Consider the following 10,741-nt stretch of genomic DNA (forward strand, 5'->3'; position numbering starts at 1 on the left):
TTAACCACAGTGAATTTTTTTTTTTTTTACATTTTAGTAAATCAAAACTACCATCCTAATAGGTTGAATTAACTGTTCCAAGCCTCTAATGTGTCTGCCAGCCAGAGATGGGCTGGTATGCCCTTTCTTTACTGGCTCCATAGTCTGCATCCAAACACTCTGTTGTATTCACGTCTGCAGCTTTTGTCTTTGTAGAAGTTGTACTGAAGAAAGAATCCAAATTTGCATGATCAAAACTACCACAATTTCATCAGGCAGGACTATACCAAGAAAGGTATGGTACCTGAGGTATGGTACCCACAAAGCTGGGCCCTCCTTTAAAGGTTCCTTCTCTTGATAGAAAGATGAGAGTGAGGGGACGCCGGGGTGGCTCAGTCGGTTGAGCGTCTGACTTCGGCTCGGGTCATGATCTCACAGTTTGTGGATTCAAGCTCCGCATCAGGCTATGTGCTGACAGCTCAGAGCCTGGAACCTGCTTTGAATTCTGTGTCTCCCTCTCTCTCTGCCCCTCCCCTACTCACACTGTCTCTGAAAAATAAACAAAAACCGTTAATAAAAAAGATGAGAAGGAGAGAGGGAGAGGGAGGAAGGGAGAAGGGAGAGGTGGGACAAGGAAGGAAGAGGAAGAAGAAGAGATTGAGAAAATGAAAGTAACACAGTGTTGGTAGTGTCAGTTTTAGAAAGGAGATCTAATGCAGAGTATAGTGAATATGCACAGCAATATTGTGTTCTAATCGTGAACTTGGCAAGAGACTAGATCTTAACAATTTCTACCACAAAACAAAAGGATAATTACATGACATGATAGAGGTACTATCACTACAATGGTGATCATGTCACAATGCGTCATGTATCAAATCAACATGCTGTATACCTTAAATTTACACAGTGTTATAAGTCAAATGTATTTTAATAAAATAATAGGTAGGGGGGAGTCACTCAAACCTTATCCCATCATTGCTCTCCAATACACCAGGCTGAGATCCAAGGTAGCCACCATTTTTACCCTAACCAAGATATTCTGTGTGTCTTCTTTTCTACTTTCTGATACGTAGGGAATCTCAGTTTCTCTAGCAGTGGCTTACATTCTTTCAGTAACCCCCATTGTCTACAGAACGTGGTTCAGACCTTAGAAATCCTTTCACAACCAGGCTTCTTCACCTCGTTTTAGCCTCAGGTCCATGACACTTTGCTTAATTGAACTACATTTATTTCTCAATGAACGCGAAGACCTTTCCCCAACTGTCCCTTTACTTGAGCATCACAGTGAGGTGGTCCTATTCCCTTTATCTTGGAAGTTCCCTGTCTTTTATGTCCGTGTAAAGTGCACATAGTTTCAAATCCGATGAACTTTTCACTTTGAATTATTTTCCAATTTCATCCTCTGAAAAGATTGCTATTTACTTTTCCCTTCTATCCTCCTAGAGCATGTGGTCTATATGATTTTATTTGTGTTTTCTTTATATTTAAGTGTGATTTTCACTTACTAAGAATATGCATTTTGAGGTCCATGATGAACATTTCTGACATATGGTATGTAATGAAAAACTGCTATATTAATAAATAGAGAAATTGTTCTCATTTTATTTTTTAAGATTTATTTATTTATTTTGAGAGAAAGTGCAATCAGGGGAGGGGCAGAGAAAGGTGGGGAGAGAGAGAGAGAGAGAGAGAGAGAGAGAGAGAGAGAGAGAGAGAGAAAGAAAATCCCAAGCAGGCTGTGCACCGGCAGTACAGAACCTGATGCAGGGCTCGAACTCATGAACCGGGAGATCATGACCTGAGCTGAAACCAAGAGTTGGAAGCTTAAGTGTCTGAGCCACCCAGGTGTCCCAAGAAATTGTTTTTATATTTATTTATTTATTTTTAATGTTTATTTATTTGAGAGAGAGAGACAGAGTGCGCACAAGTGGGGGAGAGGGGCAGAGAGAGAAAGAGGGAGACAGAGGATCTGAAACAGGCTCCTGGCTCTGTGCTGACAGCAGAGAACCACATGTGGGGCTCAAACCCATGAACCATGAGATCATGAGCCTAAGTCAGACACTTAATGTCTGAGCCACCCAGCCACCCCATTTTTCTTTTTATATCTTACCTCATTACTCAAAGGAAGTTCTACATTATGGCTAATAAAAATACATTGAATACTTACTCTATTCACAATTCTAGGCTGGTCATAAGACAAATTATAAAGTAGAACACTTTTCCAGCATTTATTCTCCTTAAGTTAAAAATCTCTTAGGGCAGCTGGGTGGGTCAGTTGTTTGGCGTCTTGATTTCCGCTCAGGTCCTGATCCCAGGGTCATGGAATCAAGCTGCACATCAGACTCTCCCTCTGCCCCTCTCTCTTTGCCCCTCTCCCCTGCTCATGCTCTCTCTGTCTCTCTCTAAAATGATATAAAATAAAATAAAAAATCTCTTCAGGCCGTTCTCATCTAACTAAACTTTGGGTTCCTCCAACCACCTAGAATTCTCTAAATTTTTCGAAGCTCCAACCTAGCACTCTCAGAAAAAGTCTCATTTTTTAGACTCAACTTTTCCCTGAAACCCAGAAAACCAAAACAGTTACCTTAGACTTCACACATAGAAGATAAAGGTGTCAGCCTGTTTCCTGGAGCTACAAAGGACAACTGGGGACTTGTCTAGTAAGAAGAGAGGAAGTCTTTCCAGTGACTGGTCAAAAGTGCTTGGGGGTCTTTCTAATGAGAAGGAAACAACTTCCCCTTGCCTATCTCCTAAAGACAACTGAGCAAATCAAAAAAGATAAATCTTCCCTCTATTTACAACAACACATTGTCTTTTTATGTTAATTCTTTTGTTCATGTAAAAAATATGGTTAGGTTAAAAAATAGTAAAATATGGGGGCGCCTGGGTGGCGCAGTCAGTTAAGCGTCCGACTTCAGCCAGGTCACGATCTCGCGGTCCGTGAGTTCGAGCCCCGTGTCGGGCTCTGGGCTGATGGCTCAGAGCCTGGAGCCTGTTTCCGATTCTGTGTCTCCCTCTCTCTCTGCCCCTCCCCCATTCATGGTCTGTCTCTCTCTGTCCCCCCAAAAATAAATAAACGTTGAAAAAAAATTTTTTTTGAAAAAATAGTAAAATATGTTAGAGTTGTTTTTTATTTTGATTACATTTGAACAAAAAATTTCCAATTATATGAATAGAAAAACTGATGTCCTGGACACTGCAACTTCCTAGCAATGAATATATAGAAAGAGGTTTTCTTCCATTCAAAACTACTAGGTTAGAGGCCCATGTTTAATTTGGAGCAAAAGTTCAATTTATTCTAAGAGGCTCAAATAGAGTACATGCCGACTCTTCTCCACATTTGTATCCAGTAGAAAGTAAGCAGTGGCTCTTCTGTAAATTCTCCTTCAAATTCTTTGTAGATCAATAAAGATCCAAGTACAGCTAATTTAGAAAAGCCTTGCCTGGCATTGGAGTTACGCTTCTGCAGGAAAGGGTAAAAATGACTTATAAAAAAGAAAGAAAGAAAATGAAATTGTGTTCTCTAAACGAAAAGTGGTGTATATAGAGTCTGTATAATCTGTTAAAAATATAAGTAATAGGATCAGGAAAGAACTAAATTCCAGATGCCAGTTGAACAACTCCAAGCTGGGAGAACTTGGAACTTTGTTTTGTCATTCGTGAAGCAGGGATAGTGGTGGTGCATTCTGAATTAACCTGGACAGAAAGCAGACCATCAGTGAGATCATCACTCCCACCCAGATAATAAGAACAAGATAGATACACTATAACATCATAGTTTTTAAAGAAAGCATTCAAAGGGTGAGGAAGCAAAGAAACCTGAATGAACTAAATTCCAGAAAGTGATGAGCCTCTCCCAGGAGAGAAGAAACCTGATAGCTTTCATCCCACGTAGCATGGTCAAAGGGAACCACCAGAGACAGTCAAACTCCTACAGTGTTTGATAGCTTCATACAGGCTACCTGCTCAGGTTAACGTTCCAAGGACCACTGGTCACAGAGCAAGCCCTTACCTCCCTGCCAAACCTTCCTCGCACGCTTCATCCAGCATAAGGGAGAGATGCCCAAGGCTGTGAGGAGGGCGTGGGAGCTGAAAGAGAGCCCCTGCTCTCCACGCAAGGCAGACTCTGCTAGCAAAACCTTACAATGATAATACAAAGACATAAAATCAGCTTCATAGCCCTCTTGAGCATAGAAGGAAAATCTTTAAGAAAATTAACAAATTAAATCCAACAGTGTGTAAAAATTTAACTCCAAATAGAGTTCATCTTAGGAATGTAAAAGTTACTTTAACATGTTGAAACAGCCAGTTGTATGTCATTTTTGTTAACGTATGCCATGATGTTAATGTGACATATTAATAAATAACAATAATAGGTTATGATGTTAACAGAATAAAGGATATAAATAATATTAATATCACAAAATATGCATTAAAAATTAGTTCTAGTATCTACTGAAGGTTTTTAAAAATCTCTCAGACCAATAAGAATAGAAGGGAACTTCTTCAGTCATCTATGAAAAACCTATAGGTAACATTATACTTAGCAGTCATAATATTTTAGCAGTATGTATACAATATATATTATCAATATACAAAATAATTGTGTTTCAATATGTTGGTAACAAACAACTGGAAAATAAAATATAATACATATAATTTACAATGCAATTTCAAAAAATATCTACACTGAAAACTAGGAAGCAATGTTGAGAAGTTGAGTAAGACATAAATAAATACAACATATTCATGCTCATGTATTAGAGAAGACTACTGTTAAAATGTCCATTCTTTTCTAAAGTTGTCTATAGATTCAACACAATCAAAATGTCAGCATGCTGTTTGTAGAAATAGACAAGTTGATTTTAAAATTCATATGGAAATTCAAAGGATTTAGAATCACCAAAACGAGAACAGAGTTGGAGAACTCTGCCAACTGATGTCAAGAGTTACTATAATACTATAGTAATCAACATGGTCTGGGATTGTCAAGATATGAACAAATAAAAATCAATGAAATAGAATAGAAAGTCTATAAAGAGATCTGCACATATAACGTCAGTATTTGAGAAAGGCAGCAAACAAGTCCATAACAAAGTAATGTATTTTTAACAAATAGAGTTGAAATAAATCGATATCCCAATATGAAAAAATAAAACCCTACCTTATTCAATATGCAAAAAGCAATTCAGCTTAGACCATGAACCTAATCATAAATACAAGAACCAAAAAGCCTCTAGAAAGTATGTAGGAGAAGATCTTCATAAACTTGAAGTTGGACAAAGAATATTTTAAACAAGACTGTAGAAACACTAACCACATGCACATAAAAAGACAAGTTGGACTTTACCAAAATTTTAAATTTCTTTTTATCAAAAGATACCATAGGGAAAATGGACAGGCAAATAAGAAGAATAAAATCGTGTCATTTGTGACAACACACATGTATGTAGAGGATATTATGTCAAGTGAAATAAGCCAGAGAAAGACAAATACCATAGGATTTTACTTACATCTGGAATAAAAAAAAAAAAAAAATTAACAAGCAAAACAAAACAATAGCAGACTCATAAATACAGAAAACAAATTGGTAGTTACCAGGATGGGGGGGTGGTAGGAGGGATGGGTGAAATAGGTAAAGAGGATTAAGAGGTATAAACTTCCAGTTATAATATAAATACCTCACAAATGTATAAAATACAGCATTGGGAATATAGTCAATAATGTAATGTAATTACTTTGTATGGTAACCTATGGTAACTAGATTTATTGTGGTGATCATTTTGTAATGTACATAAATGTCAAATCACTATGTCATATACCTGAAACTAACATAATATTGAATGTCAGCTAAACTTCAATTTTAAATATAATAAAATTGGGGTTCCTGGGTGGCTCAGTTGGTTAGGCATCTGACTCTTGGTTTCGGCTCAGGTCATGACCTCACGGTTCATGGGATTGAGCCCCATGTCAGGCTCTGTGTTGCCAGCATGAAGCCTACTTGAGATTCTCTCTCTCCCTCTTCTCTCACTCTCCCCTGCTTGTGCACTCTTGCTCTCTCTCACAAAACAAATAGACATTAAAAAAAAAAAACACTTAAAAAATATGAAGAAGAAGAAAATGAACAGGCAAACCATAGTTTAGAGAAAAAAAAAATTTACAACGTATATCTGACAAAGGGTACAAATAAAGGGCACATAAAGAACTATTTCGAATCAGTAATTAAAAACAAAAACCTAGGCAAAATCATTAAACTCTTACTTTCAAAGAAAGATTAAAAAAAAAGGCAACTAGACCCTGAAATAGTGCTCAACATCATTAGTCATTGGGGAATGAAAAGTGAAGCTTCAGGGAGGTACTATTCCATATCCTATAGAATGGCTAAAATCAAATCATAATATCAAATTTGGTGAGAAGATGAAACAACCAGAAGTCTCACATGTTGTTATTGGTAGAAATGGAAAATGAAAAAATGTCATCTTCTTACAAGGTTAAACATGACCAGAAGTCCCAATCCTAGGTGTTTACTGAAGAGACATGAAAACGTATATCTAAAGAAATCCTTGTTTGGGAATTTTCAAAGGACATTTATTCATAATATCCAAAAGTGGAAAGAATTCAAATGTTCATCAATATGATACAGGAAAAATAAAGTACGGTATATTAATACAGTGGAATATAATCAATTTTTAAAAAATCAGACACAGTACAACATGGAAAAATTTCAGAAAGATATTATGTTGCGTGAAACAAACCCTACACAAAAGAGCAGAGAAAACATGTTTATAATTAAATGAGGTTCAAGAACATCTAAAGTACAGTAGTGCTCCCTTATCTACAGTTTCACTCCCCACGGTTTTAGTTACCCGTGGTCAACCACGGTCTGAAGCAGATGATTGTCCTTCTGACATACAGTCAGAGGTCCGTAGTAGCCTAGTGCTGTGTCACAGCACCTACATCACTCACCTCACGTTGTCTCATCAAGTAGGCATTTTATCATCTCATAATATCACAAGAAAGATACAGCACAAGATACTTTGAGAGAGACCACATTCAGATAACTTTTATCAGAGTATATTGCTATCATTGTTCCATTTTATTATTTGTTGTTGTTAATCTCTTACTGTGCCTAACTTATAAATTAAACTTTATCATAGGGGAGCACCTGGATATCTCACTTGGTTAGGCGACTGACTTCGACTCAGGTCATGATCTCGCAGCTTGTGAGTTCGAGCCCCTTGTCGGGCTCTGTGCTGACAGCTCAGAGCCTGGAACCTACTTCAGATTCTGTTCTCCCCCTCTCTCTACCTCTCCCCTGCTCATGCTCTGTGTCTTTCTGTCTCTCAATAATAATAAATAAATGTTAATTTTTTTAAAAAAATATAAATAAACTTTATCATAGGTATGTATGCACAGGAAAAACATAATATATATAGGATTTAATACAACTTGTGGTTTCAGGCAACCACTGAGGCACCTTGGAAGATATCCCCTGTGGATAAGGGATGATGACTGCAACAGAAATTAAAAATAGTTCCCTGGAGCGTCTGGGTGGCTCTCTTGGCTGAGGGTCCAACCCTTGGCTTCAGCTCAGGTCATGATCCTGGTTCCTGGGATAGAGACCCACACTGGGCTCCACACTGAGTGTGGAGTCTGCTTGGGATTCTCTCTCTCTCTCTCTCTCTCTCTCTCTCTCTCTCTCTCACTCTCTCTGTCTCTCTCCCTCCCTCCCTCCCTCTCTCTCTCTCTCTCTCCCCCTCTCCCTCTCCCTTTCCCCTTCTCCCCTGCTCACACACACTCTAAAATAAGATAAATAAAATAAAAAAATAGTTCTCCTGGGATTTTGAGGGGTGAAAACTGACAGCTAAGTGGTACATGGCAACTTTCTGGAATAATGGGAATATTCTACATATCGTTTGAGATGATGATTATGATTATATGCAACTGCCAAAATATATTGAATAGCAACAAATCCATAAGGTAATTATATATAAATATCTGAACTTAAAAAGTAATGTATGTACAATATATAAAGAAAAATAGTATCTATTTCATTGATCTTTATATAAAGTTCTTAACACAGCTGTAGATACATAAGTTAAGTCAGAGCTTAGCCCAGTGGCTGACAAAATAACCAAAATATTTTATTTTGATGTTATCTTAAAAATGGTGCCTCATTCAAGGAAGTAGGCTTGTATTGTATAGGTAATTTAAAAAAAAAAAAACTAAATGGAGGGACAGAGTCACAGATGCAATCCTTCCTAGCAACTACCATCCACATTCTCTTAAAACAGAGATCATTACCCCTGTCTTGTGCATAACATCGTGGGAAGTAGAAATGAGAATTCAAATTAAGTGTATTATGAACATTTCAAAGGCCTAGAGAAATGTCTGGAATCATTAAGATTAACAACCACCAACCTGGCATCAGTGAAGCAACTGTGATTTTGTTTCTGTCCATGTTGCACCTGTTGTGAAAATTCTGAAGAAGTAGGTTAAAGCATCCTCTTTCAAAGATACAACTGAGCTTGAGATCCAACCTGACATGCTTTGTCTGGGAATGGATGTCTTCCACTTGTTTCTGGAATCAGCAAGGCAAGTTGCTGAGGGAAATATAAATTCCCAATTGGCCTTGCAACAGCAAGATTCAGTCTCAACTGGAGAGAGAAGTGGAGGAGCAAACAGATGCATCAGGATTTCTGATTGTTGAAGGTGAAGACCCTCCACTGAGGACACTTAAGGAAATTACTTTTTTTGTTGTTGTTGTGAACTTGCCCCCTTCCATTGTTATCTCATTCCTTATCCTCAGTGAGTGTTAGAGCCCTGAAATGTTCATCTTTTATGGTTTGGGTCATTTGTGCCTTGCACAAATATATAATACAGATTAAATTTCTTTGCTTTATTTTTCTTCAATCAGTCAAGAAAAAAATAATACCTTTGTATATTTTCAACTTAAAACACTTTATCCAAATTTACCTGAAGGTTTCATTCGACTATTATTGATTTAATACAATTCTGAAATATATAAATATATAAAGATCCTTAGAATAATGCTGAGAAGCAGTATTATAGACATCATCACAAAGCTCTGTTCTCTAACAGAAATTTTCACAAAGAATGTCCTGGAAAAAGGAAACAAAAAACAGTTCTGTAGAAAGTTCTGTGGGAATACAAGTTAGGGACATGCTGCACTCCTCAACCTCTCTATTCATAAGGAAGGTGTGTACAAATACGATGTACAGGTCCTTTAACAAAGGACTTTGGGGGTGCCTGGGTGGCTCAGTCAGTTAAGCATCCAACTGTTGGTTTCGGCTCAGGTCACGATCTCACAGTTTATGACTTAGAGCCCCATGTCAGGCTCCACACTAAGGTATGGAGCTTGCTTGGGATTCACTCTCTCTTTCTCTCTCTCTCTGCCCCGCCCCTCCCCTCCCCTCCTCTCTCTCTCTCTCTCTCTCTCTCTCTCTCTCTCTCTCTCAAAATAAATAAACATTAAAAAAAGGACTTCAGATAATTTGAACATGGAAACTTTTTCTAAGAAAACATTCGTTAAATATTGGATAAATACTGAATCATTTCACTTGGACCTGGATCTGTGATACTTTGTGCAACTCTGTGAGTAATGATCCTGAAGCTTCCATATAAAGAGAAAACTTGGAAGTGGGTTCACAGTTTCATCACGACTTTGATTATTCATTTTGTAAAAACAACTAATTCATCATTTGATGCTAACTTTCCTGGAGCTTATTTCCCAGGGCAGAAAGTAAAAAAGATCGAGCAAGGATAGATACAGAGGCAAACACTTGATAGCTTTCATTTGGGACTTGGAGGTATTTGGGCTTCAGTGAGTTACATTGTCAACAGGGAAGTGAAGATTATGTTTGGAGACGGAAAGTAGCTTCCTGCATTTGAACACTCATTAGCCTTGGAGAAAGAAAATGTGGGTTTTCTCTGAGCTTTGTGTGACCTTGAGCAATAAAGTTTACTTTTTTTTTTTTTTTAATCTGGATTCCCATGTGGAAAATACAGATGATAGAATCTGCCCTAGCAATTTAGGTCTGCAGTGGGGATAATATCCAAGGGAAAGGGTGCATTTAAATTTGTTTAGAAAAATCCAAAACACTGTCAAATGTGAAGTATGATTAAGATATAAATTTCAAAGGCAGAGAGGTTGGACATATTGTCGAGAAAGAAGGTCAGAGACCAGGAATGGCTGGCAATTTTCCCAGGAAGTATATAATTGCTGCTCCTTTTCTGTCACAGCCTTTCTCTTAACCCTTTGGGAGGGTGGCGGAGATGTTGGTTTAGAAGCTGACAAAATGGCCAACAGCTGAAAAATGCACTATTTCACTTCTTTTCAGGCTTAAAACAATCTGAGAAGTATCCCTGACCCTCTGGGATTACCAAGAAATTCAACAGAGAGAAACATAAGTGAACCACAAAGAAGTTCAAAGAATGTGAATTTCCAAGAAATTAAAAGAATTTATTAGTGAACCTTACCATTCACGTGCGTGAACTTAAAAACACTTTGCTATTTCCAACAAATGCATGTTATATTTCTGCACATATGTAACTTGGATATCAGCTCTCTGGCTATCTCAAATCTTTTACTATAATGAGGAGAACCTTTTTAGTAACATTTGAATTCAAAAACCCCAAAAGTTCACCCTAAACACACTGAGATCTGGAGAGCTTACATTTTTCCTCATTCTTTCGTACTCAAATTCCCATCTTTATCTAAACCATTCATCTCTCTTCT

General features: G+C 37.5%; 1 long non-coding RNA gene across 1 annotated transcript in view; it reads left to right on the top strand.

Moving 5' to 3' along the window:
* Nucleotides 1-10,481, top strand: part of LOC122476107 — a 31,833-nt gene extending 21,352 nt beyond the window's left edge. The window contains exon 3 of the long non-coding RNA XR_006295391.1: nt 10,344-10,481. This is a non-coding gene — a long non-coding RNA (uncharacterized LOC122476107). The remainder of the gene's footprint in view (nt 1-10,343) is intronic.
* The last annotated feature ends 260 nt before the right edge of the window (nt 10,482-10,741 follow it).

Source organism: Prionailurus bengalensis, chromosome E4, assembly GCF_016509475.1.
Source record: "Prionailurus bengalensis isolate Pbe53 chromosome E4, Fcat_Pben_1.1_paternal_pri, whole genome shotgun sequence".
Lineage (NCBI taxonomy): Eukaryota > Metazoa > Chordata > Mammalia > Carnivora > Felidae > Prionailurus > Prionailurus bengalensis.